Source organism: Silene latifolia, chromosome X (genome assembly GCF_048544455.1).
Source record: "Silene latifolia isolate original U9 population chromosome X, ASM4854445v1, whole genome shotgun sequence".
Taxonomy (NCBI): domain Eukaryota; kingdom Viridiplantae; phylum Streptophyta; class Magnoliopsida; order Caryophyllales; family Caryophyllaceae; genus Silene; species Silene latifolia.
Window position 1 is genome coordinate 120455723 of NC_133537.1, and position 21066 is coordinate 120476788.

Below are 21066 nucleotides of genomic sequence, written 5' to 3' on the forward strand. Positions count from 1 at the left end.
AACCCCCTAATCAAACGCTAAACCCTTTCCATTGCTTCTCATTTGAAGGCGGCAAGACAAAAAGACACCCTAGAGGGGCCGAGTGAACCCTTTTTGGGGGATCGGGTATCTGAACGGGACGGAAAGGGTTTAGGGTTTGATTTGGCGGACCGCTATCGCGGATCCCCCTAATTAAACGCTAAACCCTTTCCATTGCTTCTCATTTGAAGGCGGCAAGAAAAAAAAGACACCCTAGAGGGGCCGAGTGAACCCTTTTTGGGGGGACCGGGTATCCTAAAACGGAACGGGAAATCGATTCGGGTTTGATTAGGCGGACCGCTACCCCGGATCCCCCTAATCAAACCCTAAACCCTTTCCCTTGCTTCTCATTTGAAGGCGGCAAGACAAAAATACACCCTAGAGGGGCCGAGTGAACCCTTTTTGGGGGGAACGGGTATCCTGCAACGGGACGGAAAAGGGTTTAGCGTTTGATTAGGCGGACCGCTACCACGGATCCCCCTAATCCAACCCTAAACCCTTTCCCTTGCTTCTCATTCGAAGGCGGCAAGACAAAAAGACACCCTAGAGGGGCCGAGTGAACCCTTTTTTGGGGGGCATGGTATCCTAAAGCGGGACCGGAAGGGTTTAGGGTTTGATTAGGCGGACCGCTATCGCAGATCCCCCTAATCAAACCCTAAACCCTTTCCCTTGCTTCTCATTTGAAGGCGGCAAGACAAAAAGACACCCTAGAGGGGCCGAGTGAACCCTTTTTGGGGGGGACCGGGTATCCTAAAACGGGACGGGAAAGGATTTAGGGTTTGATTAGGCGGACCGCTACCGCGGATCCCCCGGATCCCCATAATCAAACCCTAAACCCTTTCCCTTGCTTCTCATTCGGAGGCAGCAAGACAAAAAGACACCCTAGAGGGGCCGAGTGAACCCTTTTTCAGGGGGACCGGGTATCCTAAAACGGGACGGGAAAGGGTTTATGGTTTGATTAGGGGGATCCGCGGTAAAGGTCCGGCTAATCAAACCTTAAACCCTTTCCCTTGCTTCTCATTCGAAGGCGGCAGGACAAAAAGACACCCTAGAGGGGCCGAGTGAACCCTTTTTGGGGGGACCGGGTATCCTAAAACGGGGAGTAAAAGGGTTTAGGGTTTGATTAGGCGGACCGCTACCGCGGATCCCCCCAACAAAACCCTAAACCCTTTCCCTTGCTTCTCATTTAAAGGCGGCAAGACAAAAAGACACCCTAGAGGGGCCGAGTGAACCCTTTTTGGAGGGACCGGGTATCCTAAAACGGGACGGGAAAGGGTTTAGGGTTTGATTAGGCGGACCGCTACCGCGGATCCCCCGGATCTCCATAATCAAACCCTAAACACTTTCCCTTGCTTCTCATTCGGAGGCAGCAAGACAAAAATACACCCTAGTGGGGCCGAGTGAACCCTTTTTAAGGGGGACCGGGAATCCTAAAACGGGACGGGAAAGGGTTTAGGGTTTGATTAGGGGGATCCGCTGTAAAGGTCCGGCAAATCAAACCCTAAACCCTTTCCCTTGCTTCTCATTCGAAGGCGGCATGACAAAAAGACACCCTAGAGGGGCCGAGTGAACCCTTTTAGGGGGGACCGGGTATCCTAAAACGGGATAGGAAAGGGTTTAGTGTTTGATTAGGCGGACCGCTACCGCGGATCCCCCTAATAAAACCCTAAATACTTTCCCTTGCTTCTCATTTGAAGGCGGCAAGACAAAAAGACACCCTAGAGGGGCCGAGTGAACCCTTTTTGGGGGGACCGGGTATCCTAAAACGGGACGGGAAAGGGTTTAGGGTTTGATTAGGTGGACCGCTACCGCGGATCCCCTGATTTCCATAATCAAACCCTAAACACTTTCCCTTGCTTCTCATTCGGAGGCAAAGAAGACAAAAAGACACCCTAGAGGGGCCGAGTGAACCCTTTTTCGGGGGGACCGGGTATCCTAAAACGGGACGGGAAAGGGTTTAGGTTTGATTAGGGGATCCGCGGTAAAGGTCCGCAAATCAAACCCTAAACCCTTTCCTCGCTTCTCATTCGAAGGCGGCAAGACAAAAAGACACCCTAGAGGGGCCGAGTGAACCCTTTTGGGGGACCGGGTATCCTAAAACGGGATAGGAAAGGGTTTAGGGTTTGATTAGGCGGACGCACCGCGGATCCCCTAATAAAACCCTAAATACTTTCCCTTGCTTCTCATTTGAAGGCGGCAAGACAAAAAGACACCCTAGAGGGGCCGAGTGAACCCTTTTTGGGGGGACCGGGTATCCTAAAACGGGACGGGAAAGGGTTTAGGGTTTGATTAGGCGGACCGCTACCGCGGATCCCCCGGATCTCCATAATCAAACCCTAAACACTTTCCCTTGCTTCTCATTCGGAGGCAGCAAGACAAAAAGACACCCTAGAGGGGCCGAGTGAACCCTTTTTCAGGGGGACCGGGAATCCTAAAACGGGACGGGAAAGGGTTTAGGGTTTGATTAGGGGGATCCGCGGTAAAGGTCCGGCTAATCAAACCCTAAACCCTTTCCCTTGCTTCTCTTTCGAAGGCGGCAAGACAAAAAGACACCCTAGAGGGGCCGAGTGAACCCTTTTTGGGGGGACCGGGTATCCTAAAACGGGACAGGAAAGGGTTTAGGGTTTGATTAGGCGGACCACTACCGCGGAACCCCCTAATCAAACGCTAAACCCTTTCCATTGCTTCTCATTTGAAGGCGGCAAGACAAAAAGACACCCTAGAGGGGCCGAGTGAACCCTTTTTGGGGGGATCGGGTATCCTGAAACGGGACGGGAAAGGGTTTAGGGTTTGATTAGGCGGACCGCTACCGCGGATCCCCCTAATCAAACGCTAAACCCTTTCCATTGCTTCTCATTTGAAGGCGGCAAGAAAAAAAAGACACCCTAGAGGGGCCGAGTGAACCCTTTTTGGGGGGACCGGGTATCCTAAAACGGAACGGGAAATCGATTCGGGTTTGATTAGGCGGACCGCTACCCCGGATCCCCCTAATCAAACCCTAAACCCTTTCCCTTGCTTCTCATTTGAAGGCGGCAAGACAAAAATACACCCTAGAGGGGCCGAGTGAACCCTTTTTTGGGGGGAACGGGTATCCTACAACGGGACGGAAAAGGGTTTAGCGTTTGATTAGGTGGAACGCTACCGCGGATCCCCCTAATCCAACCCTAAACCCTTTCCCTTGCTTCTCATTCGAAGGCGGCAAGACAAAAAGACACCCTAGAGGGGCCGAGTGAACCCTTTTTTGGGGGGCATGGTATCCTAAAACGGGACCGGAAGGGTTTAGGGTTTGATTAGGCGGACCGCTATCGCAGATCCCCCTAATCAAACCCTAAACCCTCTCCCTTGCTTCTCATTTGAAGGCGGCAAGACAAAAAGACACCCTAGAGGGGCCGAGTGAACCCTTTTTGGGGGGGACCGGGTATCCTAAAACGGGACGGGGAAAGGATTTAGGTTTGATTAGGCGGACGCCACCGCGGATCCCCCGGATCCCCATAATCAAGCCCTAAACCCTTTCCTCGCTTCTCATTCGGGAGCAAAGCAAGACAAAAGACACCATAGAGGGGCCGAGTGAACCCTTTTTCGTGGGGACCGGTATCCTAAAACGGGACGGGAAAGGGTTTATGGTTTTATTAGGGGGATCCGCGGTAAAGGTCCGGCTAATCAAACCTTAAACCCTTTCCCTTGCTTCTCATTCGAAGGCGGCAAGACAAAAAGACACCCTAGAGGGGCCGAGTGAACCCTTTTGGGGGACCGGGTATCCTAAAACGGGGATGAAAAGGGTCTAGGGTTTGATTAGGCGGACCGCACCGCGGATCCCCCTAATCAAACCCTAAACACTTTCCCTTGCTTCTCATTTGAAGGCGGCAAGACAAAAAGACACCCTATAGGGCCGATCAACCCTTTTGGGGGACCGGTATCCTAAAATCGGACGGGAAATCGTTTGGGTTTGATTAGGCGGACCGCTACCCCGGATCCCCCTAATCAAACCCTAAACCCTTTCCCTTGCTTCTCATTTGAAGGCGGCAAGACAAAAATACACCCTAGAGGGGCCGAGTGAACCCTTTTTGGGGGGGACCGGGTATCCTAAAACGGGACGGGAAAGGATTTAGGGTTTGATTAGGCGGACCGCTACCGCGGATCCCCCGGATCCCCATAATCAAACCCTAAACCCTTTCCCTTGCTTCTCATTCGGAGGCAGCAAGACAAAAAGACACCATAGAGGGGCCGAGTGAACCCTTTTTCAGGGGGACCGGGTATCCTAAAACGGGACGGGAAAGGGTTTATGGTTTTATTAGGGGGATCCGCGGTAAAGGTCCGGCTAATCAAACCTTAAACCCTTTCCCTTGCTTCTCATTCGAAGGCGGCAAGACAAAAAGACACCCTAGAGGGGCCGAGTGAACCCTTTTTGGGGGGACCGGGTATCCTAAAACGGGACAGAAAAGGGTCTAGGGTTTGATTAGGCGGACCGCTATCGCAGATCCCCCTAATCAAACCCTAAACCCTTTCCCTTGCTTCTCATTTGAAGGCGGCAAGACAAAAAGACACCCTAGAGGGGCCGAGTGAACCTTTTTGGGGGGACCGGGTATCCTAAAACGGGACGGGAAAGGGTTTAGGGTTTGATTAGGCGGACCGCACATCGCGGATCCCCGGATCCCCATAATCAAACCCTAAACCCTTTCCTTGCTTCTCATTCGGAGGCAGCAAGACAAAAAGACACCATAGAGGGGCCGAGTGAACCCTTTTTCGGGGGGACCGGGTATCCTAAAACGGGACGGGAAAGGGTTTATGGTTTGATTAGGGGGATCCGCAGTAAAGGTCCCGCTAATCAAACCTTAAACCCTTTCCCTTGCTTCTCATTCGAAGGCGGCAGGACAAAAAGACACCCTAGAGGGGCCGAGTGAACCCTTTTTGGGGGGACCGGGTATCCTAAAACGGGACAGAAAAGGGTTTAGGGTTTGATTAGGCGGACCGCTACCGCGGATCCCCCCAACAAAACCCTAAACCCTTTCCCTTGCTTCTCATTTAAAGGCGGCAAGACAAAAAGACACCCTAGAGGGGCCGAGTGAACCCTTTTTGGAGGGACCGGGTATCCTAAAACGGGACGGGAAAGGGTTTAGGGTTTGATTAGGCGGACGCCACCGCGGATCCCCGGATCTCCATAATCAAACCCTAAACACTTTCCCTTGCTTCTCATTCGGAGGCAAAGAAGACAAAAATACACCCTAGTGGGGCCGAGTGAACCCTTTTAAGGGGGACCGGAATCCTAAAACGGGACGGGAAAGGGTTTAGGTTTGATTAGGGGGATCCGCTGTAAAGGTCCGCAAATCAAACCCTAAACCCTTTCCTGCTTCTCATTCGAAGGCGGCATGACAAAAGACACCCTAGAGGGGCCGAGTGAACCCTTTTAGGGGGGACCGGGTATCCTAAAACGGGATAGGAAAGGGTTTAGGGTTTGATTAGGCGGACCGCTACCGCGGATCCCCCTAATAAAACCCTAAATACTTTCCTTGCTTCTCATTTGAAGGCGGCAAGACAAAAAGACACCCTAGAGGGGCCGAGTGAACCCTTTTTGGGGGACCGGGTATCCTAAAACGGGACGGGAAAGGGTTTAGGGTTTGATTAGGCGGACCGCTACCGCGGATCCCCCGGATCTCCATAATCAAACCCTAAACACTTTCCCTTGCTTCTCATTCGGAGGCAGCAAGACAAAAAGACACCCTAGAGGGGCCGAGTGAACCCTTTTTCAGTGGGGACCGAATCCTAAAACGGGACGGAAAGGGTTTAGGGTTTGATTAGGGGGATCCGCGGTAAAGGTCCCATTAATCAAACCCTAAACCCTTTCCCTTGCTTCTCTTTCGAAGGCGGCAAGACAAAAAGACACCCTAGAGGGGCCGAGTGAACCCTTTTTGGGGGGACCGGGTATCCTAAAACGGGACAGGAAAGGGTTTAGGGTTTGATTAGGCGGACCACTACCGCGGAACCCCCTAATCAAACGCTAAACCCTTTCCATTGCTTCTCATTTGAAGGCGGCAAGACAAAAAGACACCCTAGAGGGGCCGAGTGAACCCTTTTTGGGGGGATCGGGTATCCTGAAACGGGACGGGAAAGGGTTTAGGGTTTGATTAGGCGGACCGCTACCGCGGATCCCCCTAATCAAACCCTAAACCCTTTCCCTTGCTTCTCATTTGAAGGCGGCAAAAAAAAAAGACATCCTAGAGGGGCCGAGTGAACCCCTTTTGGGGGGGCCGGGTATCCTAAAACGGAACGGAAATCGATTCGGGTTTGATTAGGCGGACCGCTACCCGGATCCCCTAATCAAACCCTAAACCCTTTCCCTTGCTTCTCATTTGAAGGCGGCAAGACAAAAATACACCCTAGAGGGGCCGAGTGAACCCTTTTTTGGGGGGAACGGGTATCCTACAACGGGACGGAAAAGGGTTTAGCGTTTGATTAGGTGGAACGCTACCGCGGATCCCCCTAATCCAACCCTAAACCCTTTCCCTTGCTTCTCATTCGAAGGCGGCAAGACAAAAAGACACCATAGAGGGGCCGAGTGAACCTTTTTGGGGGGGCATGGTATCCTAAAACGGGACGGAAGGGTTTAGGTTTGATTAGGCGGACCGCTATCGCAGATCCCCCTAATCAAACCCTAAACCCTTTCCCTTGCTTCTCATTTGAAGGCGGCAAGACAAAAAGACACCCTAGAGGGGCCGAGTGAACCCTTTTTGGGGGGACCGGGTATCCTAAAAACGGGACGGGGAAAGGATTTAGGGTTTGATTAGGCGGACCGCTACGCGGATCCCGGATCCCCCTAATCAAACCCTAAACCCTTTCCCTTGCTTCTCATTCGGAGGCAGCAAGACAAAAAGACACCCTAGAGGGGCCGAGTGAACCCTTTTTCAGGGGGACCGGGTATCCTAAAACGGGACGGGAAAGGGTTTATGGTTTTATTAGGGGGATCCGCGGTAAAGGTCCGGCTAATCAAACCTTAAACCCTTTCCCTTGCTTCTCATTCGAAGGCGGCAAGACAAAAAGACACCCTAGAGGGGCCGAGTGAACCCTTTTTGGGGGGACCGGGTATCCTAAAACGGGACAGAAAAGGGTCTAGGGTTTGATTAGGCGGACCGCTACCGCGGATCCCCCTAATCAAACCCTAAACACTTTCCCTTGCTTCTCATTTGAAGGCGGCAAGACAAAAAGACACCCTATAGGGGCCGATTGAACCCTTTTTGGGGGGACCGGGTATCCTAAAACTGGACGGGAAATCGTTTCGGGTTTGATTAGGCGGACCGCTACCCCGGATCCCCCTAATCAAACCCTAAACCCTTTCCCTTGCTTCTCATTTGAAGGCGGCAAGACAAAAATACACCCTAGAGGGGCCGAGTGAACCCTTTTTTGGGGGACCGGGTATCCTAAAACGGGACGGGATAGGGTTTAGGGTTTGATTAGGCAGACCACTACCGCGGATCCCCCTAATCAAACGCTAAACCCTTTCCATTGCTTCTCATTTGAAGGCGGCAAGACAAAAAGACACCCTAGAGGGGCCGAGTGAACCCTTTTTGGGGGGGGATCGGGTATCCTAAAACGGGACGGGAAAGGGTTTAGGGTTTGATTAGGCGGACCGCTACCGCGGATCCCCCTAATCAAACGCTAAACCCTTTCCATTTCTTCTCATTTGAAGGTGGCAAGAAAAAAAAGACACCCTAGAGGGGCCGAGTGAACCCTTTTTGGGGGGACCGAGTATCCTAAAATGGGACGGGAAAGGGTTTAACATTTGATTAGGCGGACCACTACCGCGGATCCCCCTAATCCAACCCTAAACCCTTTCCCTTGCTTCTCATTCGAAGGCGGCAAGATAATAAGACACCCTAGAGGGGCCGAGTGAACCCTTTTTGGGGGACCGGTATCCTAAATCGGACGGAAATCGTTTCGGGTTTGATTAGGCGGACCGCTACCCCGGATCCCCTAATCAAACCCTAAACCCTTTCCCTTGCTTCTCATTTGAAGGCGGCAAGACAAAAATACACCCTAGAGGGGCCGAGTGAACCCTTTTGGGGGATCGGGTATCCTAAACGGGACGGGGAAAGGGTTTAGGGTTTGATTAGGCGGAACGCTACCGCGGATCCCCCTAATCAAACGCTAAACCCTTTCCATTGCTTCTCATTTGAAGGCGGCAAGAAAAAAAAGACACTCTAGAGGGGCCGAGTGAACCCTTTTTGGGGGGACCGAGTATCCTAAAACGGGACATGAAAGGGTTTAACGTTTGATTAGGCGGACCACTACCGCAGATCTCCCTAATCTAACCCTAAACCCTTTCCTTTGCTTCTCATTCGAAGGCGGCAAGATAAAAAGACACACTAGAGGGGCCGAGTGAACCCTTTTTTGGGGGGCCTGGTATCCTAAAACGGGACGGGAAAGGGTTTAGGGTTTGATTAGGCGGACCGCAACCGCGGATCCCCCTAATCAAACCCTAAACCCTTTCCCTTGCTTCTCATTTGAAGGCGACAAGACAAAAAGACACCCTAAAGGGGCCGAGTGAACCCTTTTTGGGGGGACCGGGTATCCTAAAACGGGACGGAAAAGGGTTTAGGGTTGGATTAGGCGGACGCCATCGCGGATCCCCCTAATCCAACCCTAAACCCTTTCACTTGCTTCTCATTCGAAGGCGGCAAGACAAAAAGACACCCTAGAGGGGCAGAGTGAACCCTTTTTTGGGGGGCATGGTATCCTAAAATAGGACGGGAAAGGGTTTAGGGTTTGATTAGGCGGACCGCTATCGTAGATCCCCCTAATCAAACCCTAAACCCTTTCCCTTACTTCTCATTTGAAGGCGGCAAGACAAAAAGCCACCCTAGAGGGGCCGAGTGAACCTTTTTTGGGGGGGACCGGGTATCCTAAAACGGGACGGGAAAGGATTTAGGGTTTGATTAGGCGGACCGGTACCGCGGATCCCCCGGATCCCCATAATCAAACCCTAAACCCTTTCCCTTGCTTCTCATTCGGAGGCAGCAAGACAAAAAGACACCCTAGAGGGGCCGAGTGAACCCTTTTTCAGGGGGACTGGGTATCCTAAAACGGGACGGGAAAGGGTTTAGGGTTTGATTAGGCGGACCGCTACCGCGGATCCCCCTAATCAAACGCTAAACCCTTTCCATTGCTTCTCATTTGAAGGTGGCAAGAATAAAAAGACACCCTAGAGGGGCCGAGTGAACCCTTTTTGGGGGGGGGACCGAGTATCCTAAAACGGGACGGGAAAGGGTTTAACGTTTGATTAGGCGGACCACTACCGCGGATCCCCCTAATCCAACGCTAAACCCTTTCCCTTGCTTCTCATTCGAAGGCGGCAAGATAAAAAGACACCCTAGAGGGGCCGAGTGAACCCTTTTTTGGGGGCCGGTTATCCTAAAACGGGATGGGAAAGGGTTTAGGGTTTGATTAGGCGGACCGCTACCGCGGATCCCCCTAATCAAACCCTAAACCCTTTCCCTTGCTTCTCATTTGAAGGCGGCAAGACAAAAAGACACCCTAGAGGGGCCGAGTGAACCCTTTTTGGGGGGACCGGGTATCCTAAAACGGGACGGAAAAGGGTTTAGCGTTTGATTAGGCGGACCGCTACCACGGATCCCCCTAATCCAACCCTAAACCCTTTCCCTTGCTTCTCATTCGAAGGCGGCAAGACAAAAAGACACCCTAGAGGGGCCGAGTGAACCCTTTTTTGGGGGGCATGGTATCCTAAAACGGGACCGGAAGGGTTTAGGGTTTGATTAGGCGGACCGCTATCGCAGATCCCCCTAATCAAACCCTAAACCCTTTCCCTTGCTTCTCATTTGAAGGCGGCAAGACAAAAAGACACCCTAGAGGGGCCCAGTGAACCCTTTTTGGGGGGGGACCGGGTATCCTAAAACGGGACGGGAAAGGATTTAGGGTTTGATTAGACGGACCGCTACCGCGGATCCCCCAGATCCCCATAATCAAACCCTAAACCCTTTCCCTTGCTTCTTATTCGGAGGCAGCAAGACAAAAAGACACCATAGAGGGGCCGAGTGAACCCTTTTTCAGGGGGACCGGGTATCCTAAAACGGGACGGGAAAGGGTTTATGGTTTGATTAGGGGGATCCGCGGTAAAGGTCCGGCTAATCAAACCCTAAACCCTTTCCCTTGCTTCTCATTCGAAGGCGGCAAGACAAAAAGACACTCTAGAGGGGCCGAGTGAACCCTTTTTGGGGGACCGGGTATCCTAAAACGGGACAGGAAAGGGTTTAGGGTTTGATTAGGCGGACCGCTACCGCGGATCCCCCTAATCAAACCCTAAACACTTTCCCTTGCTTCTCATTTGAAGGCGGCAAGACAGAAAGAAACCCTATAGGGGCCGATTGAACCCTTTTTGGGGGGACCGGGTATCCTAAAACTGGACGGGAAATCGTTTCGGGTTTGATTAGGCGGACCGCTACCCCGGATCCCCCTAATCAAACCCTAAACCCTTTCCCTTGCTTCTCATTTGAAGGCAGCAAGACAAAAATACACCCTAGAGGGGCCGAGTGAACCCTTTTTGGGGGGATCGGGTATCCTAAAACGGGACGGGAAAGGGTTTAGGGTTTGATTAGGCGGAACGCTACCGCGGATCCCCCTAATCAAACGCTAAACCCTTTCCATTGCTTCTCATTTGAAGGCGGCAAGAAAAAAAAGACACTCTAGAGGGGCCGAGTGAACCCTTTTTGGGGGGACCGAGTATCCTAAAACGGGACGGGAAAGGGTTTAACGTGTTATTAGGCGGACCACTACCGCAGATCTCCCTAATCTAACCCTAAACCCTTTCCCTTGCTTCTCATTCGAAGGCGGCAAGATAAAAAGACACACTAGAGGGGCCGAGTGAACCCTTTTTTGGGGGGCCTGGTATCCTAAAACGGGACGGGAAAGGGTTTAGGGTTTGATTAGGCAGACCGCAACCGCGGATCCCCCTAATCAAACCCTAAACCCTTTCCCTTGCTTCTCATTTGAAGGCGACAAGACAAAAAGACACCCTAGAGGGGCCGAGTGAACCCTTTTTGGGGGGACCGGGTATCCTAAAACGGGACGGAAAAGTGTTTAGCGTTTGATTAAGCGGACCGCTACTGCGGATCCCCCTAATCCAACCCTAAACCCTTTCACTTGCTTCTCATTCGAAGGCGGCAAGACAAAAAGACACCCTAGAGGGGCCGAGTGAACCCTTTTTTGGGGGGCATGGTATCCTAAAACGGGACGGGAAAGGGTTTAGGGTTTGATTAGGCGGACCGCTATCGCAGATCCCCCTAATCAAACCCTAAACCCTTTCCCTTGCTTCTCATTTGAAGGCGGCAAGACAAAAAGACACCCTAGAGGGGCCGAGTGAACCTTTTTTGGGGGGGACCGGGTATCCTAAAACGGGACGGGAAAGGATTTAGGGTTTGATTAGGCGGACCGGTACCGCGGATCCCCCGGATCCCCATAATCAAACCCTAAACCCTTTCCCTTGCTTCTCATTCGGAGGCAGCAAGACAAAAAGACACCCTAGAGGGGCCGAGTGAACCCTTTTTCAGGGGGACTGGGTATCCTAAAACGGGACGGGAAAGGGTTTAGGGTTTGATTAGGCGGACCGCTACCGCGGATCCCCCTAATCAAACGCTAAACCCTTTCCATTGCTTCTCATTTGAAGGTGGCAAGAAAAAAAAGACACCCTAGAGGGGCCGAGTGAACCCTTTTTGGGGGGGACCGAGTATCCTAAAACGGGACGGGAAAGGGTTTAACGATTGATTAGGCGGACCACTACCGCGGATCCCCCTAATCCAACGCTAAACCCTTTCCCTTGCTTCTCATTCGAAGGCGGCAAGATAAAAAGACGCCCTAGAGGGGCCGAGTGAACCCTTTTTGGGGGGGCCTGGTATCCTAAAACGGGACGAGAAAGGGTTTACGGTTTGATTAGGCGGACTGCTACCGCGGATCCCCCTAATCAAACCCTAAACCCTTTCCCTTGCTTCTCATTTGAAGGCGGCAAGACAAAAAGACGCCCTAGAGGGGCCGAGTGAACCCTTTTTGGGGGGACCGGGTATCCTAAAACGGGACGGAAAAGGGTTTAGCGTTTGATTAGGCGGACCGCTACCGCGGATCCCCCTAATCCAACCCTAAACCCTTTCCCTTGCTTCTCATTCGAAGGCGGCAAGACAAAAAGACACCCTAGAGGGGCCGAGTGAACCCTTTTTTGGGGGGCATGGTATCCTAAAACGGGACCGGAAGGGTTTAGGGTTTGATTAGGCGGACCGCTATCGCAGATCCCCCTAATAAAACCCTAAACCCTTTCCCTTGCTTCTCATTTGAAGGCGGCAAGACAAAAAGACACCCTAGAGAGGCCCAGTGAACCCTTTTGGGGGACGGGTATCGTAAAACGGACGGGAAAGGATTTAGGGTTTGATTAGGCGGATCGCTACCGCGGATCCCGGATCCCCATAATCAAACCCTAAACCCTTTCCCTTGCTTCTCATTCGGAGGCAACAAGACAAAAAGACACCCTAGAGGGGCCGAGTGAACCCTTTTTCGTGGGGACCGGTATCCTAAAACGGGACGGGAAAGGGTTTATGGTTTGATTAGGGGGATCCGCGGTAAAGGTCCGGCTAATCAAACCCTAAACCCTTTCCCTTGCTTCTCATTCGAAGGCGGCAAGACAAAAAGACACTCTAGAGGGGCCGAGTGAACCCTTTTGGGAGGACCGGTATCCTAAAACGGGACGGGGAAAGGGTTTAGGGTTTGATTAGGCGGACCGCTACCGCGGATCCCCATAATCAAACCCTAAACACTTTCCCTTGCTTCTCATTTGAAGGCGGCAAGACAAAAAGACACCCTATAGGGGCCGATTGAACCCTTTTTGGGGGACCGGTATCCTAAATCGGACGGGAAATCGTTTCAGTTTGATTAGGCGGACCGCTACCCGGATCCCCTAATCAAACCCTAAACCCTTTCCCTTGCTTCTCATTTGAAGGCGGCAAGACAAAAATACACCCTAGAGGGGCCGAGTGAACCCTTTTTGGGGGACCGGTATCCTAAAAACGGGACGGGATAGGGTTTAGGGTTTGATTAGGCAGACCACTACCGCGGATCCCCCTAATCAAACGCTAAACCCTTTCCATTGCTTCTCATTTGAAGGCGGCAAGACAAAAAGACACCCTAGAGGGGCCGAGAGAACCCTTTTTGGGGGGATCGGGTATCCTAAAACGGGACGGGAAAGGGTTTAGGGTTTGATTAGGCGGAACGCTACCGCGGATCCCCCTAATCAAACGCTAAACCCTTTCCATTGCTTCTCATTTGAAGGCGGCAAGAAAAAAAAGACACTCTAGAGGGGCCGAGTGAACCCTTTTTGGGGGGACCGAGTATCCTAAAACGGGACGGGAAAGGGTTTAACGTTTGATTAGGCGGACCACTACCGCAGATCTCCCTAATCTAACCCTAAACCCTTTCCCTTGCTTCTCATTTGAAGGCGACAAGATAAAAAGACACCCTAGAGGGGCCGAGTGAACCCTTTTTTGGGGGGCTTGGTATCCTAAAACGGGACGGGAAAGGGTTTAGGGTTTGATTAGGCGGACCGCAACCGCGGATCCCCCTAATCAAACCCTAAACCCTTTCCCTTGCTTCTCATTTGAAGGCGACAAGACAAAAAGACACCCTAGAGGGGCCGAGTGAACCCTTTTTAGGGGGACCGGGTATCCTAAAACGGGACGGAAAAGGGTTTAGCGTTTGATTAGGCGGACCGCTACTGCGGATCCCCCTAATCCAACCCTAAACCCTTTCACTTGCATCTCATTCGAAGGCGGCAAGACAAAAAGACACCCTAGAGGGGCCGAGTGAACCCTTTTTTGGGGGGCATGGTATCCTAAAACGGGACGGGAAAGGGTTTAGGGTTTGATTAGGCGGACCGCTATCGCAGATCCCCCTAATCAAACCCTAAACCCTTTCCCTTGCTTCTCATTTGAAGGCGGCAAGACAAAAAGATACCCTAGAGGGGCCGAGTGAACCTTTTTTGGGGGGGATCGGGTATCCTAAAACGGGACGGGAAAGGATTTAGGGTTTGATTAGGCGGACCGCTACCGCGGAACCACCGGATCCCCATAATCAAACCCTAAACCCTTTCCCTTGCTTCTCATTCGGAGGCAGCAAGACAAAAAGACACCCTAGAGGGGCCGAGTGAACCCTTTTTCAGGGGGACTGGGTATCCTAAAACGGGACGGGAAAGGGTTTAGGGTTTGATTAGGCAGACCGCTACCGCGGATCCCCCTAATCAAACGCTAAACCCTTTCCATTGCTTCTCATTTGAAGGTGGCAAGAAAAAAAAGACACCCTAGAGGGGCCGAGTGAACCCTTTTTGGGGGGGACCGAGTATCCTAAAACGGGACGGGAAAGGGTTTAACGTTTGATTAGGCGGACCACTACCGCGGATCCCCCTAATCCAACGCTAAACCCTTTCCCTTGCTTCTCATTCGAAGGCGGCAAGATAAAAAGACACCCTAGAGGGGCCGAGTGAACCCTTTTTTGGGGGGCCTGGTATCCTAAAACGGGACGGGAAAGGGTTTAGGGTTTGATTAGGCGGACCGCTACCGCGGATCCCCCTAATCAAACCCTAAACCCTTTCCCTTGCTTCTCATTTGAAGGCGGCAAGACAAAAAGACGCCCTAGAGGGGCCGAGTGAACCCTTTTTGGGGGGACCGGGTATCCTAAAACGGGACGGAAAAGGGTTTAGAGTTTGATTAGGCGGACCGCTACGGCGGATCCCCCTAATCCAACCCTAAACCCTTTCCCTTGCTTCTCATTCGAAGGCGGCAAGACAAAAAGACACCCTAGAGGGGCCGAGTGAACCCTTTTTTGGGGGGCATGGTATCCTAAAACGGGACCGGAAGGGTTTAGGGTTTGATTAGGCAGACCGCTATCACAGATCCCCCTAATCAAACCCTAAACCCTTTCCCTTGCTTCTCATTTGAAGGCGGCAAGACAAAAAGACACCCTAGAGGGGCCGAGTGAACCCTTTTTGGGGGGGACCGGGTATCCTAAAACGGGACGGGAAAGGATTTAGGGTTTGATTAGGCGGATCGCACCGCGGATCCCCAGGATCCCCATAATCAAACCCTAAACCCTTTCCCCTCGCTTCTCATTCGGAGGCAGCAAGACAAAAAGACACCATAGAGGGGCCGAGTGAACCCTTTTTCAGGGGGACCGGGTATCCTAAAACGGGACGGGAAAGGGTTTATGGTTTGATTAGGGGGATTCGCGGTAAAGGTCCGGCTAATCAAACCCTAAACCCTTTCCCTTGCTTCTCATTCGATGGCGGCAAGACAAAAAGACACTCTAGAGGGGCCGAGTGAACCCTTTTTTGGGGGACCGGGTATCCTAAAACGGGACGGGATAAGGTTTAGGGTTTGATTAGGCAGACCACTACCGCGGATCCCCCTAATCAAACGCTAAACCCTTTCCATTGCTTCTCATTTGAAGGTGGCAAGAAAAAAAAGACACCCTAGAGGGGCCGAGTGAACCCTTTTTGGGGGGACCGGGTATCCTAAAACTGGACGGGAAATCATTTCGGGTTTGATTAGGCGGACCGCTACCCTGGATCCCCCTAATAAAACCCTAAACCCTTTCCCTTGCTTCTCATTTGAAGGCGGCAAGATAAAAATACACCCTAGAGGGGCCGAGTGAACCCTTTTTTGGGGGACCGGGTATCCTAAAACGGGACGGGATAGGGTTTAGGGTTTGATTAGGCAGACCACTACAGCGGATCCCCCTAATCAAACGCTAAACCCTTTCCATTGCTTCTCATTTGAAGGTGGCAAGAAAAAAAAGACACCCTAGAGGGGCCGAGTGAACCCTTTTTGGGGGGACCGAGTATCCTAAAACGGGACGGGAAAGGGTTTAACATTTGATTAGGCGGACCACTACCGTGGATCCCCCTAATCCAACCCTAAACCCTTTCCCTTGCTTCTCATTCGAAGGCGGCAAGATAAAAAGACACCCTAGAGGGGCCGAGTGAACCCTTTTTTTGGGGGCCTGGTATTCTAAAACGGGACGGGAAAGGGTTTAGGGATTGATTAGGCGGACCGCTATCGCGGATCCCCCTAATCAAACCCTAAACCCTTTCCCTTGCTTCTCATTTGAAGGCGACAAGACAAAAAGACACCCTAGAGGGGCCGAGTGAACCCTTTTTGGGGGGACCGGGTATCCTAAAACGGGACAGGAAAGGGTTTAGGGTTTGATTAGGCGGATCGCTACCGCGGATCCCCCCAACAAAACCCTAAAACCTTTCCCTTGCTTCTCATTTAAAGGCGGCAAGACAAAAAGACACCCTAGAGGGGCCGAGTGAACCCTTTTTGGGGGGACCGGGTATCCTAAAACAGGACGGGAAAGGGTTTAGGGTTTGATTAGGCGGACCGCTACCGCGGATCCCCCGGATCTCCATAATCAAACCCTAAACCCTTTCCCTTGCTTCTCATTCGGAGGCAACAAGACAAAAAGACACCCTAGAGGGGCCGAGTGAACCCTTTTTCAGGGGGACCGGGAATCCTAAAACGGGACGGGAAAGGGTTTAGGGTTTGATTAGGGGGATCCGCGGTAAAGGTCCGGCAAATCAAACCCTAAACCCTTTCCCTGCTTCTCATTCGAAGGCGGCAAGACAAAAAGACACCCTAGAGGGGCCGAGTGAACCCTTTTTTGGGGGACCGGGTATCCTAAAACGGGATAGGAAAGGGTTTAGGGTTTGATTAGGCGGACCGCTACTGCGGATCCTCCTAATCAAACCCTAAACACTTTCCCTTGCTTCTCATTTGAAGGCGGCAAGACAAAAAGACACCCTAGAGGGGCCGAGAGAACCCTTTTTGGGGGGACGGGGTATCCTAAAACGGGACGGGAAAGGGTTTAGGGTTTGATTAGGCGGACCGCTACCGCGGATCCCTCTAATAAAACCCTAAACCCTTTCCCTTGCTTCTCATTTAAAGGCGGCAAGACAAAAAGACACCTTAGAGGGGCCGAGTGAACCCTTTTGGGAAGACCGGTATCCTAAAACGGGACGGGAAAGGGTTTAGGGTTTGATTAGGCGGACCGCTACCGCGGATCCCCCGGATCTCCATAATCAAACCCTAAACCCTTTCCCTTGCTTCTCATTCGGAGGCAGCAAGACAAAAAGACACCCTAGAGGGGCCGAGTGAACCCTTTTTCAGGGGGACCGGGAATACTAAAACGGGATGGGAAAGGGTTTAGGGTTTGATTAAGGGGATCCGCGGTAAAGGTCCGGCTAATAAAACCCTAAACCCTTTCCCTTGCTTCTCATTCGAAGTCGGCAAGACAAAAAGACACCCTAGAGGGGCCGAGTGAACCCTTTTTGGGGGGACCGGGTATCCTAAAACTGGACGGGAAATCGTTTCGGGTTTGATTAGGCGGACCGCTACCCCGGATCCCCCTAATCAAGCCCTAAACACTTTCCCTTGCTTCTCATTTGAAGGCGGCAAGACAAAATGACACCCTAGAGGGGCCGAGTGAACCCTTTTTTGGGGGACCGGGTATCCTAAAACGGGACGGGAAAGGGTTTAGGGTTTGATTAGGCGGACCACTACCGCGGATCCCCCTAATCAAACCCTAAACCCTTTCCATTGCTTCTCCTTTGAAGGTGGCAAGAAAAAAAAGACACCCTAGAGGGGCCGAGTGAACCCTTTTTGGGGGACCGGTATCCTAAAATCGGACGGAAATCATTTCGGGTTTGATTAGGCGGACCGCTACCCTGGATCCCCCTAATCAAACCCTAAACCCTTTCCCTTGCTTCTCATTTGAAGGCGGCAAGACAAAAAGACACCCTAGAAGGGCCGAGTGAACCCTTTTTTGGGGGACCGGGTATCCTAAAACGGGACGGGATAGGGTTTAGGGTTTGATTAGGCAGACCACTACAGCGGATCCCTCTAATCAAACGCTAAACCCTTTCCATTGCTTCTCATTTGAAGGTGGCAAGAAAAAAAAGACACCCTAGAGGGGCCGAGTGAACCCTTTTTGGGGGGACCGAGTATCTTGAAACGGGACGGGAAAGGGATTAACATTTGATTAGGCGGACCACTACCGTGGATCCCCCTAATCCAACCCTAAACCCTTTCCCTTGCTTCTCATTCGAAGGCGGCAAGATAAAAAGACACTCTAGAGGGGCCGAGTGAACCCTTTTTTGGGGGGCCTGGTATTCTAAAACGGGACGGGAAAGGGTTTAGGGTTTGATTAGGCGGACCGCTATCGCGGATCCCCCTAATCAAACCCTAAACCCTTTCCCTTGCTTCTCATTTGAAGGCGACAAGACAAAAAGACACCCTAGAGTGGCCGAGTGAACCCTTTTTGGGGGGACCGGGTATCCTAAAACGGGACAGGAAAGGGTTTAGCGTTTGATTAGGCGGACCGCTACCGCGGATCCCCCCAACAAAACCCTAAACCCTTTCCCTTGCTTCTCATTTAAAGGCGGCAAGACAAAAAGACACCCTAGAGGGGCCGAGTGAACCCTTTTTGGGGGGACCGGGTATCCTAAAACAGGACGGGAAAGGGTTTAGGGTTTGATTAGGCGGACCGCTACCGCGGATCCCCCGGATCTCCATAATCAAACCCTAAACCCTTTCCCTTGCTTCTCATTCGGAGGCAACAAGACAAAAAGACACCCTAGAGGGGCCGAGTGAACCCTTTTTCGGGGGACCGGAATCCTAAAACGGACGAGAAAGGGTTTGGGGTTTGATTAGGGGGATCCGCGGTAAAGGTCCGGCAAATCAAACCCTAAACCCTTTCCCTTGCTTCTCATTCGAAGGCGGCAAGACAAAAAGACACCCTAGAGGGGCCGAGTGAACCCTTTTTGAGGGGACCGGGTATCCTAAAACGGGATAGGAAAGGGTTTAGGGTTTGATTAGGCGGACCGCTACCGCGGATCCTCCTAATCAAACCCTAAACACTTTCCCTTGCTTCTCATTTGAAGGCGGCAAGACAAAAAGACACCCTAGAGGGGCCGAGTGAACCCTTTTTGGGGGGACGAGGTATCCTAAAACGGGACGGGAAAGGGTTTAGGGTCTGATTAGGCGGACCGCTACCGCGGATCCCTCTAATAAAACCCTAAACCCTTTCCCTTGCTTCTCATTTAAAGGCGGCAAGACAAAAAGACACCCTAGAGGGGCCGAGTGAACCCTTTTTGGGAAGACCGGGTATCCTAAAACGGGACGGGAAAGGGTTTAGGGTTTGATTAGGCGGACCGCTACCGCGGATCCCCCGGATCTCCATAATCAAACCCTAAACCCTTTCCCTTGCTTCTCATTCGGAGGCAGCAAGACAAAAAGACACCCTAGAGGGGCCGAGTGAACCCTTTTTCAGGGGGACCGGGAATACTAAAACGGGATGGGAAAGGGTTTAAGGTTTGATTAGGGGGATCCGTGGTAAAGGTCCGGCTAATAAAACCCTAAACCCTTTCCCTTGCTTCTCATTCGAAGTCGGCAAGACAAAAAGACACCCTAGAGGGGCCGAGTGAACCCTTTTTGGGGGGACCGGGTATCCTAAAACGGACGGGAAATCGTTTCGGGTTTGATTAGGCGGACCGCTACCCCGGATCCCCTTAATCAAACCCTAAACCCTTTCCCTCGCTTCTCATTTGAAGGCGGCAAGACAAAAAGACACCCTAGAGGGGCCGAGTGAACCTTTTTTGGGGGACCGGGTATCCTAAAACGGGACGGGAAAGGGTTTAGGGTTTGATTAGGCGGACCACTACCGCGGATCCCCCTAATAAAACCCTAAACCCTTTCCCTTGCTTCTCATTTAAAGGCGGCAAGACAAAAAGACACCCTAGAGGGGCCGAGTGAACCCTTTTTGGGGGGACCGGGTATCCTAAAACGGGACGGGAAAGGGTTTACGGTTTGATTAGGCGGACCGCACCGCGGATCCCCGGATCTCCATAATCAAACCCTAAACCCTTTCCCTTGCTTCTCATTCGGAGGAGGCAAGACAAAAAGACACCCTAGAGGGGCCGAGTGAACCCTTTTTGGGGGGACCGGGAATCCTAAAACGGGACGGGAAAGGGTTTAGGGTTTGATTAGGGGGATCCGCGGTAAAGGTCCGGCAAATCAAACCCTAAACCCTTTCCCTTGCTTCTCATTCGAAGGCGGCAAGACAAAAAGACACCCTAGAGGGGCCGAGTAAACCCTTTTTGGGGGGACCGGGTATCCTAAAACGGGACAGGAAAGGGTTTAGGGTTTGATTAGGCGGACCGCTACCGCGGATCCCCCTAATCAAACCCTAAACACTTTCCCTTGCTTCTCATTTGAAGGCGGCAAGACAAAAAGACACCCTAGAGGGGCCGAGTGAACCCTTTTTGGGGGGACGGGGTATCCTAAACGGGACGGGAAAGGGTTTAGGGTTTGACTAGGCGGACAGCTACCGCGGATCCCCCTAATAAAACCCTAAACCCTTTCCCTTGCTTCTCATTTAAAGGCGGCAAGACAAAAAGACACCCTAGAGGGGCCGAGTGAACCCTTTTTGGGGGGACCAGGTATCCTAAAACGGGACGGGAAAGGGTTTAGGGTTTGATTAGGCGGACCGCTACCGCGGATCCCCCGGATCTCCATAATCAAACCCTAAACCCTTTCCTTTGCTTCTCATTCGAAGGCGGCAAGATAAAAAGACACTCTAGAGGGGCCGAGTGAACCCTTTTTTGGGGGGCCTGGTATTCTAAAACGGGACGGGAAAGGGTTTAGGGTTTGATTAGGCGGACCGCTATCGCGGATCCCCCTAATCAAACCCCAAACCCTTTCCCTTGCTTCTCATTTGAAGGCGACAAGACAAAAAGACACCCTAGAGTGGCCGAGTGAACCCTTTTTGGGGGGACCGGGTATCCTAAAACGGGACAGGAAAGGGTTTAGCGTTTGATTAGGCGGACCGCTACCGCGGATCCCCCAAACAAAACCCTAAACCCTTTCCCTTGCTTCTCATTTAAAGGCGGCAAGACAAAAAGACACCCTAGAGGGGCCGAGTGAACCCTTTTTGGGGGGACCGGGTATCCTAAAA